Here is a 10358-nt window from a genome sequence, read left to right as displayed (position 1 = left end):
CCCCCCCCCGTCCCACCCCAGGAGTTATTAGAGACACGGGGGCTGGGGATCAATCACCCTGTTATCCCAGCTGTTCCCTTTCCCAGACGGACCATTGCGAACCGCGCTCCCCTCCGACCCAGCGCGGGGACGAGTCACCCCCCCTCCCCCGGGCTTGCTGTGGGCTACGCGGGTCCGGCCGGGCTTTGCAGCGGGCTGGGCAACATCCCTGCGGTGTCATTTGCTCCTCTGTGTGCGGCGAAACTTCCGCCCCCATGCTGGGGACTGGAGACATCCCCCGGCCTGGGCTGGGTTGTGCCGGCCGGCAGCTCGTTTGCTAGCGGGACCCGGGATGGCGCTGGGACTCCGAAAAGGACAGGAGGGGCCGAGACACTGATACAGCCCAAGGCTCTGGCTCTGCGCCCGAAGACTTCCCTAGCCAAGGTTGCCCCTTCCTAACACCCAGCCCACCCTTTGCCAGGCCAGATCCGACCCCGGCCAATCCCCAGCTGCGTAAAGCTGGTGATCCCTTTCCTCTCGCTCCGGCTAATCCCCTTCTCTCCCGGACAATTAACGAGCAGCTGCTTCAGCCTGGCATCTCTTCCAGCCTGCGCCTGCCGGAGGAGTGGGGTGGGTCGCTAATTACTCCCGGGTCCCAGCCAGGGTCGGAACGGAAAGGAAACAGCAGCCCGAAAAAGTTACCCGGAAAGTTTGCCGGGAGCCCAGAGCCTGGGCTGCGGCGTGAGGACCGTGTCTGTGCCTCTCCCAAACCCGGCCCGGCCCGATGTTAATCTCCCTCCCTCCGAACGTGGGATTTTTACTAGAGCGAGCGAGCGAGATGCCAGGTAAGGCCCCGTGAGGAATCCAAACCCAGCCTGCCAGCCAGCAGAGGCAGAGAAGTTTGGGGCAGGGGAGGGAGCCTCCGGCTGGGGCCTGGGGGGGAGGAGGAGGCTTTCCCCGTGGGGAGCTCTTCCCTCCCTTCTCATTTACAGACAGCCTTGGCCAAACAATCTGATTAGAAGCGTTGATGCTTCAACTTCACCTAACGCTCCATTGGATCAACCCGCGCCTTGTGCTGAAGTTACACACCCCCTTCCCCCCCCTCCTCCCCCGCCCCGCTCCCAGCCCCTCCCCCCCCACTCGGACTCCTACATTAAACCTTTGATCACGCTCGGCAAGAATGTGCTACTACCTAAGCGCGGGGCATCGCAGCTGCTGGATGGCCCCTCTCCAGCCCCAGACCGCCTTGGAATAGATCGAATCAACCCCCCCAAACAGCGGAGCCTAGCGCTGTCAACCGAGGCTCGCCTGGCTTGAATCCCGTTGCATTTCCTGGATCTTGGAGGTTCCTTGCTTGACGCAGTGAGGAGCTGCAGCCCGCTCTGTTCTCAGGCCGAGTCCAGCCCTGGGATTTGTCTCTTTGAAATTTGCCGTCTGGAGTGGGAGCTGCCGGCGCGGGGTGTGTGGATCGACCGGCGAACGTGTCCCCGCCGGGCGGAGATCAAGGACCATCCGGCCCGGGCCGAGGGACCCCTCCCCCCATGTCACAGGCAGGTAGGTGAGCCGGGCTGGATGGGATTGCGAGGGAGGGGAGCGGGGCCAGCAGCCGACGCCGTGTCCCTGGCTTCCCTTCCCGTCCCTCCCCTGCCGCAGTACCGGGGCAGCGGGCGCTCGCTTGCCTTCCCCCGGCGGCTCCGGGGTCGGCTGGCAAAAGGGGCCGCTCCGTACGGTGCGCCGGGAGCAGCCAGCCCCGGTGCCCGCCCACCCAACTCCGCGCTCCCTTTGCAGCTCGCCCCCTTTCGTGGCCAGCGCTGCCTCCTTCCCCCTTCCCCGCCCCATCCCGCGGCAGATGTTGCCGGAGATAAGCCCTGTCTCCCGGGGCTCTCCCAGGGGAGCACTCCGCCTGCCGAGCCAGCCTGAGCCGCTCCTGCGCCCTGGGAGAGGCGCCCAGCCGCCGGACTGGCCCCCTCCCGAGCTCGCCCCCTTTGCCGGCAGGGACGCTGCGAACGCCCGGTGCAGCCCGCGAGTGGCCTCGCCGACCCGCCCAACTTTCCGAAGCCCGGCCCGGCTGGCGGGGCGAGCTGCGGGCTGAACTCGGCTTGCCCTCCGCTCGCTCCCCGCCTGAAGTCCCCGGGGCTCTGCGGCGTCCCTGGCGGCCACCTGGGTCCTGGCTCCGGAGAGAGCGGGCAGGTTTCAGCACCGGCGGACAGCGCCCAGCGTCCCTACCTCCGCGCGGAACCCCGGCGCCCCGGCAAAAGCCAGGAGCCCAAGCCAGGGGCAGAGGGGATCGCTCCCCCCCCTCCCCCAGCAGCTAACAGGGCTCCCCAGTTCCGGAGGCTGTGGAGTATAAAGAACTGGGAAGCCGCTGCCTGCAGCCCTCCTCTTGCTCCCCCAGAGGCTGTCCCCGCTCCGCTTCGCTCCTAGCCGGAGTTAGGTTTCTCCCTAGCCTCGGTGAAGCTAATGGTTCCGCCTGCATCTCCCTGCACTTTAGTCAGCCTTAAAGTAGCTCCCGGAGGCCTCGCCCCTAGGAAGGTTAATGCAACTGTTGCCTTCAGCGAGGTCTGGTGATCCGGAGCTAAGTGCGATCCGGCGCCCAGTGCTGGGTGGGGAGAGGGGAAAGTTGTAGCCCTTTGGAGGCGGAAGCTCGCACGGCTTCGCGGGGCTCACTGTCTGCCGGCAGAGGAGGGAAGAGTTTTGCAACCCCCACTAAAGTGTGTGTATGTACGCGCGTGAGTGTGTGCGCCTCTGTGTGTGTGTGGGCGCGTGAGTGTGTGTGTGTGTGTGTGTGTGCGGACGCGCGCTGTAAGGGTGGGTGGATAATAGCGATATGCCCAAATGTTTCTTAACAGCCGATTGAAATCTTCCTGACAGGTTAACTTGTGCTCAGATAAAGCTGTTTACTGATCGCTTTGGAACTTGTCGAAAATGACTAATGACCTGACGGTTACTATTCCTGAGAGAATGCAACTCAGCGCTTGTTAGTCCTGCAAATCAGGAGGGCTTTGCTTGGGTTTTAAAATTCGGCTTTCTCGGCGTGTGTGTGTGTGTTTTATCAATAGATTTCTTTAAATCACACGTTGCTAATTTGCTTCTGAGTTGGCGGCGCTCCGCTCGAGCTCCCCACATGTCCTCTTTAATATGAATTCTATTTTTGCAGCCAAAAACGTGCCACACATATAGTTTTAATTAAACGAACAAGCGGGGGGGGGGGAACTCTCTCGCAAATGTGGGCTTGGATTTTAATCACCTCTTATCCCCGGTCCAACAATATGTGACTCTAATTGAAATGAGGATTGCAGAGAGTTATAACCTTGTTAAAGGAAAAACGTTACTATTGAACCTAAATACTCCTCTCTTCTTGGCATCTCATCCTGTCCCCTAAAAGAGTCCCCTGGATTGGCTAAGTTTTAAAATAATAATAAAAGCCAGGCTGGACAGATGGACAGTCCATCTCCTTGATTGGTCTCCAGTGGGTTTTCTCCTCTATTAGATTGTGTAGTTTCGGGTTGTACAGGAGATTTCGTTGCTATCCGATGAATGCATTGCGGCTTTAATTATAATGACAGATGTTGCTGCAAAGTTCCATCTCCGTAACAGAATTAATGATAAACACCGAGGGCCGAGTAGCTTGCCAATCAGGGAGCCCATTGTTAAGCCGCAACCAGAGTTGCCAAATAATGTTCATGATGCATTTGAATGAAGCCAGGCCAGTCCCCCCTGAGCCCAGTGCCCAGAACCCACCTCAGCGTGAACTGGATCTTTAAACTGGGTCTTGACACACACACACACACACCGCTCAGGCTGGGCGCTAGGAGACTATTGGACAGGCGATGCACACGGATGGACCCTTGAAATCTCTTCCAGTCCATTTAAAATCTCGGTTGCTTTACAGCTTGATAGCCCCAGAGTTGCTGTACTTGATGCAATAAACGAGTCATGCCGGTTCTGCTCTTTATTTATTTAAAGCTTGTGTTTCCTTGTTGTGCGGTGAAGGCCGCTCGTCCCCGGTCGGCCTCGCTGATCTTGGGGGGATGGGGAGGAAGAGGCCGCCGTGCTGTTACTGTTACTCTCCTTCACACTCCGTTTCACTGGAATAGCACCTCACTTCGGGGCTGCCTTCGGTGGAATAACGCCTCCCCTCCTCGGCAAAAATAGAACCGGTTGACTCGCAGGTTGCTGTTTTCTTCCCCCTGGAAATGTCAGCTTCCCTGCGCCCAGCTTGTCACCTGCTCCCGCGAGGAGCAGGGGAGCGACATCGACGCACGGATGCAAACCCAGCCCTTTCACGTAGTAATTCTCTCCCCAGCCCCAGCCCGCATCCAATTCATTCCAGCCCTGGACGGGGCTGTATCCCCCGCTGCTCCAGCTCCAGGGGCTGGGCCGTTTCGCAGCGGATGGTGCAGATACGTTCCTTCTGGCCGCTCCGAGTCCCCCTTCTCCGGAAGGAATCGCTGGGAGAGCAGCATTTGCTGCTGTCCAACGTCCTTGACTGGCTGCGCGAGTCGCTTACCCCTTCCCTGGCTTGTCAGGGCCTCCCTCGCCTTCTCCTTCCAGCCTGGTTATCAGCCAGCCTCGCATTCGCCAAACTTTGCATTGCTCCATTTGCACTCCCCCCAGGGGCAGAGTCCAACACCAGCGCTCCGGGCCTGTGACTTGCCCGGTTTGACTAAATAACCGGACTGCTCCTGTCTCCAGCGCTCACAGCTGCCCTGGGTCTGGCCAGGGGGCTCATTTAGGCTGGCCGAAGTGTTTGTTAGGTGCGCCCTGTTGAACTGGTGGGTCACACTGCGGGGACAAGGGCCAGGGACTCGGGAGTAGGAATCTTGGGGACTCGGGAGTTAATGATGAACTTCTCCCGTTCCCAAACGCAGCGTGCTCGCTGCGCGCTGATCCTCTCCGGCTCTGCTCCTACTCCGAGCTGTCAGGGAAGCTGCTACCACTGACCTTCCAAACTACGCCACTGCGCCTTACCGCCTACTGTTAGCCTGGGCTTTCTCCCCCGGCCTACCACACACCCAAATCCACCTGCGAGAGAATCTGTCTCTTCCTAAAGCATTGCTCCGCGGCCGGGAGCTTTGGATTTGGAGTGTCAAAGATGATCCAGTCTGTTCTTTCCTCTTGTAATGTGGGGATTTTCAAATGGCCAGAGGTTTCCCTCTGTTTCTCAGGGCCTTGGGCCCCCTCTCACAAATCAGCCTGACCCAAAGTTTTTAGCCTGTCAGTCGCGCCCAACTTCCTAAAGACCTGAGCCCAAGGTCTGGCATACAGTGATGTCACAGAACACCCCGACGTTTCTGTTGTGGTGATGTCACTCTTCTGTTGTAGAATCATAGAATATCAGGGTTGGAAGGGACCTCAGGAGATCATCTAGTCCAACCTGCTGCTCAAAGCAGGACCAATCCCCAATTAGATTTTTGCCCCATATCCCTAAATGGCCCCCTCAAGGATTGAACTCACAACCCTGGGTTTAGCAGGCCAATGCTCAAACCACTGAGCTATCCCTCCCCCCTAGTCCCTTTCCTAGGAGGGCTAGACAGCATCTAGATTTGGATCCCCATCTTCCTCCATCGTCCATCTCTCTCCAGCTCTGCTTGGTATTTTGCTCCTGATTAAACTCTGTATCAATTACTCGCCCTCATCGAGTTCTAAGCTGATCATTGCTGCATTAGCCACGCCGGCTCAATCTAGCTAGCTATCGCTTTTCCTAAGACATATCTTGGAGTAGTCTGAGATCACCCAGCCCAGGGGTTCCGCTGTGTTACTCCCAGCTGGACGGCTTTCCGTCTCTTGATTTCCACTCATAAAAAGGTGCTTTTGTCAGGTTTTCAATTTCTGCTATCAACAGGCTCGCCCAGTGGGGGGAAGGTACAAACAGCAACTCAGAGGATAGTGACCTTTTAGCTCACTCTTCATTAGAGTACACTTTACTTGCCCTTTCTGTAATAACGGTCCTCAAGCTTCAGCAGCAGACACCTTTCCCTCTGCACCGGGACCAACCTCCTTCTGTTAGTTTGATGCGTTTCATTGCCAGTTTGCACTGTATTAAACATTTAAAAGTTTGCCGTGGTGAATAAAGAGATCATTAATATAAATTGATTCCAGGGTTTCAAAGGGGGTGCCACCGTATATATAAATGACATCTATTAAGGGAGCCGTAGCGTGAGCAGTCGGTGCCTGGCGAGGTGAATTTCGAATTATTTCAGAATGTTCCCAAATTAATGGGTTGTCGCGCTGAAGTCTCCGGCAGCGCCCAAACCCAGACGCTGTGAAGGGGGGGTGGGGGGAATCAAGACGCCTTGAAGGGATTGCAGGCGGCAGTCTTGTTTTAGAGGTTCCTCAGCTCACCTTCCATTTACTGTATGAATAATTAGGCCGCATTTTTACCTCGCTCCCACAATCTTAGGAGGAAGCTGCATGCCCAGGACCGAACCGGGGTGCGTAGCGGATGCCTACGTCTGGCTAGGTCTGCAGGGAAAGCGGAGTCTAGCTGACCCCCTCTGCCCCCAGCCACACCCAGAGAACAGCAGAGGCTTTCGGTCCAATACTTGGGGCGCGGCGCTGGGAGAAGGGCCTGTATCAGGAAGCGAGGGGAAGGAAAGAAAAGGGAATATTAGTCGAACAGCCCTGCCGCGTTGGCTTGTCTTAAAATCTTTATAGCCGCATCGAGTGGATTTCCAAAGGCAGGGACTGCAGCCAAGAACCGTCACATAAACGAGGTGACAAGGCAGTGAGCATCCGACAGGACACAACACTGTCCAGACTTCGCAGGGAAAGGCCAAAGGCCGGGAATCAAGGAGCCACGTGGAAACGGACAGGGGTACCCGCCAGACAGACACTTTACAGCGTTGTCTCTCCCACACTGTACTGGCCGCATATCCCTGTCCCCTCCTTCCCCCCACACACACACACACACACACACACACTCCCCAGCTCTGTTGAACCTGGAAATGATCTTGCTTGGACCCTTTACTCTCTGACCGGCCGCTCAAAGCCCTGCAAGAAACTCTGGTGGCGGGCACTGAGCGCTGGTATAAGTAGGGGACCAGGGTAACCTGCTCTGCCTTTGCGCCCGGAACAGGGATGAGGGGTGTGAACGCATCGCTGTGCCTGTGCAGATCTGGGGTAGGATGCCTAATGATTGTTGCCCCCTTCCCTCCCCCCCCCTGGTTGCAGTGCTTTTCTTCTGGGGGCTCTTCTTCCTCCGGCTCGCCCTCTCTCCCCCAGGCATAAGGATTTATCTCCATTCGCGGTCTCTGGGATTGACTCAGCTCCTTTGTATGCCGCTTGAATTGGCCAGCTGCTTTGTAGAGAGAGGCTGAGATCGTGCTGTGGGTACAGAGAAAGAGAAAAATCAAAGCCTGGGATGAAAACGGGACAGGAAGCATGAGCTCGGGGAGGAAAACAAAGAGTAAAGAGCGAGGGAAGAAGAGCTCTCTGGGGAGCTGGCTGGCGAGCCGGCCAGATGGCTCCCGGCGCAGAGAGAGGGGCTGCAAAGGCGGGTGTCCCTCCCTAGCCCAGGGGCAGACTGACAGACCCACTGGCCCTGGAAAGGCGAGTGACACTGACTCACAGGAGCAGCCCCTTCTCCATGGCCAGCGCTAGGGACTCCCAGGGGGGGTCGGGGCTGTGCGGAGCTGTATTCACAGCCCCCGAGGTGTGCTCATCAGGGGGGTGGTTGGGAACCGCTGGGGGAAGGCAGAGGCAACTCCGGGTTAGGGCGCCCGCGGTGATGGGCGCGGTATGAAGAAACGAGAGAGATGGACAGCGAAGGATGAGAACAGGACAGGGGCTTATCAGCTGGGGAGAGCATCTGCACCAGAGCTGGTCCTTGTGCAGCAGAGACAGTCCCCATCCTTCCCAGGTCTATCGGGACAGGTCACCGCCGGCTAATGCCCCCCGGGGTAGCCTCCATACCCAGCATCCCGGTCTCTGCTGACCTCCCCTCCCCCATTTCCTCTCCGGGGGGATTCCTGGGGGGGCTAATCCTTGCTCCCTGGCCGGCGTGTCCCCCCCTCTCCGGCGCGGGGCTGTGAGCGCGCTCTTCATTCTAATGAGAAAGTCGCTCCGAATGGGCGAGGCCTCATTCGCTCTGCCTCCGAGAGGCAGGGACCGGCCGAGGGCCCGATGGGAACGCAGTGAATGAATGAATCTCCATAAAGAGCCCCGAGCGGGAGTTAGAAAGCGGAGGAGGCAGAGCTGGCAGCAAACCTGGGCTGGCGGGGAGCGCAGGTAAGGAAACGGCTCCAGGGCGGGTAACTCCTGCTGCCAGCGCAGGTCCACTCCCGTTCCACCCCGGGGCAGCTCCTCGCACACACCCGGGGGGAAGGGAGGCGAAGGCAACAGGTGCGTGGGTGTCCCCGGGGCTGTTGGTGGATATTGGCCAGACCCCGGGGGCTCGCCGCAGGTTTGCATTGCTCCCAACGGGAGCTGCTGGGCTCTGTGCAAAGCCAGGCCCTATAGAGGTGGAGGTGGTGGTGGTGGTGGGGTTCCTCCTTTGAAATGTGGAACTGCAAAAACTTCCCAGGAAGTTTCTCCACTGGCTCGCTCCCTTCTCCCTGCCGCCTTCCGTTCCCTCGTGGCCTTTCCGGGGGGCTTTGTTTAAGCTAAAAAGACAAAGCAGGGGGAGACGAAGTGGACGAGCAAGGAGGCTAGTGGCTTTAACTCTGAGGGCGGAACACGCTCTTTCTACCCGTCCGGCATGAAAGTGGCTTTGCAGGGGGTGAGCTCCAGGATGCACGGGGTGCGTGTGTGTCTAGAGCCATCGTTATTTGAGTGCTATGTGCCGGGCACTGACAGAGCCTGTCTCAGCGGCGTCACCTTTCAGGCACTCGGGCAGTGCCGGCAGGGCAGGAAATCTCCCCTTGCCTGGCAGGGCAAAGCCCCGGGGCGGGAGACACCCAGCCAGGGAGTAGGGCTCTCTGTGGAGGAGGAAGCGCAGGGCTGTCCTCAACTCACACAGGTAGTTCCCACAGGGGTGCAAGTCCCTGGACTTGCTTGGGAGCGGAGGCTGCTTTCGCCAGCGGCGCTCAGATCTGGGGGGCTCTCTTCCCTCCTTCCGACACGTGAGCGGGGCCCCACGGTGGATTCTCAGTAATAATCCAGGGGGGTTATGGGGAGCAGGCTTCCCGGCGCTGTATTCGCGTGTTTGCACCTTTGGCGACACAAAGGCGAAGGGACAAGTCGCTGGAGCTTTCACACGAAGCCATAAGCAGGCAGCTCATTCCCTTCTGACGGGGGAAACCATTTGTACGGATCTGAAATGCGAAATCTCATTACCATGCGAAATCGAAGAAAACAGCCCCGAAGGCTCCCCAGAGGCATTGATCTGCGCTTGTAACTCGCTGCATCTTCATTACACTCCAGGGCGCAGATTTGTGGTTCCCTGGGCTCGCAGCGCAAAGGCTGGGGGAGCTGGAGGAAAGGCGCTTATTCCTCGCCTGGCTGCAGGCCGGCGTTTGGGAGCAGGGCCCCCGGCTGTCTCCTCTCCGACGGCGCTAATCTGTAGGGCTGGGGGGCTGGGATCGCTGGGCGGCCAGGAAGCAGAAAGAGGAAGCTGCTCCGGCCAGACACGTGCTGGGTTCCGGACCCTGCCGGGACTTAGCGAGCCGGCCGCTTCCAGCACAGCGAAGATTGGTGGCTGAGGGGAAGGAGGGGATCCCATGGCCAGGCCCCAGATGCCAGGCGGATCTGGCTAGCGGGATGGAAAGGGAGCTCTCCCTAACCCCAGGCGGATGATGCCTTCTTTGGGAGGCCCGTGCTCGGCCTTGGCGAGACAGCAGTGCCCCCTAGCCCGCAGCTCCGGGCCCCGGCTTTGCAATTTCTCCCCCGACGGCTCCCTCCAGCTTCCAGCTCGCCCCTGCCATCTGCGGAGTGGGGCCAGAGCCCTGTGCAGCCGCCCTGTATTGTTACCCCGCCAGCCCCACGCTGGCAGCCACGTCTCCCCCAGGTTACGGCAGGAAAAGGCGTGTGTAGGGGGACAGCTATGGACCAGTGTGATTTTGCCAGTCCCAGTTTGCAGCCTGGCCTGTGAGCACCGCGCGGGGACTGGGCAGAGCTGGCGCCTTGCGAGCCCCCTGTTGTACCCGGGAAGAACTCATGGAGCCCGGGAAGGTTGTAACGCAGCCCGGCCCTGCTGCGGCTTTCCCCGCCTCCCCCGGGCTCCCTCTGTTCTCTCTCCTTCTCTGCAGCCAGTGGTGCTCGCAGCAGTGTTTGGTTTGCACTTCCTGGCTTCTGTAGCCACAGACACTCTCTGTGCCTCAGACACACTCACCGACTGTCTCACGCTCAGACATACAGTGACACTGACACACACCTGGACTCTCTCACACACACACCGTGACACTGACACACACACTGTGACACTGACACACACACCTGGA

The sequence above is a fragment of the Terrapene carolina genome, unplaced genomic scaffold (assembly GCF_002925995.2).
Source record: "Terrapene carolina triunguis isolate 2854851 unplaced genomic scaffold, T_m_triunguis-2.0 Scaffold93, whole genome shotgun sequence".
Taxonomy (NCBI): domain Eukaryota; kingdom Metazoa; phylum Chordata; order Testudines; family Emydidae; genus Terrapene; species Terrapene triunguis.
This window is presented reverse-complemented; position numbering follows the sequence as displayed.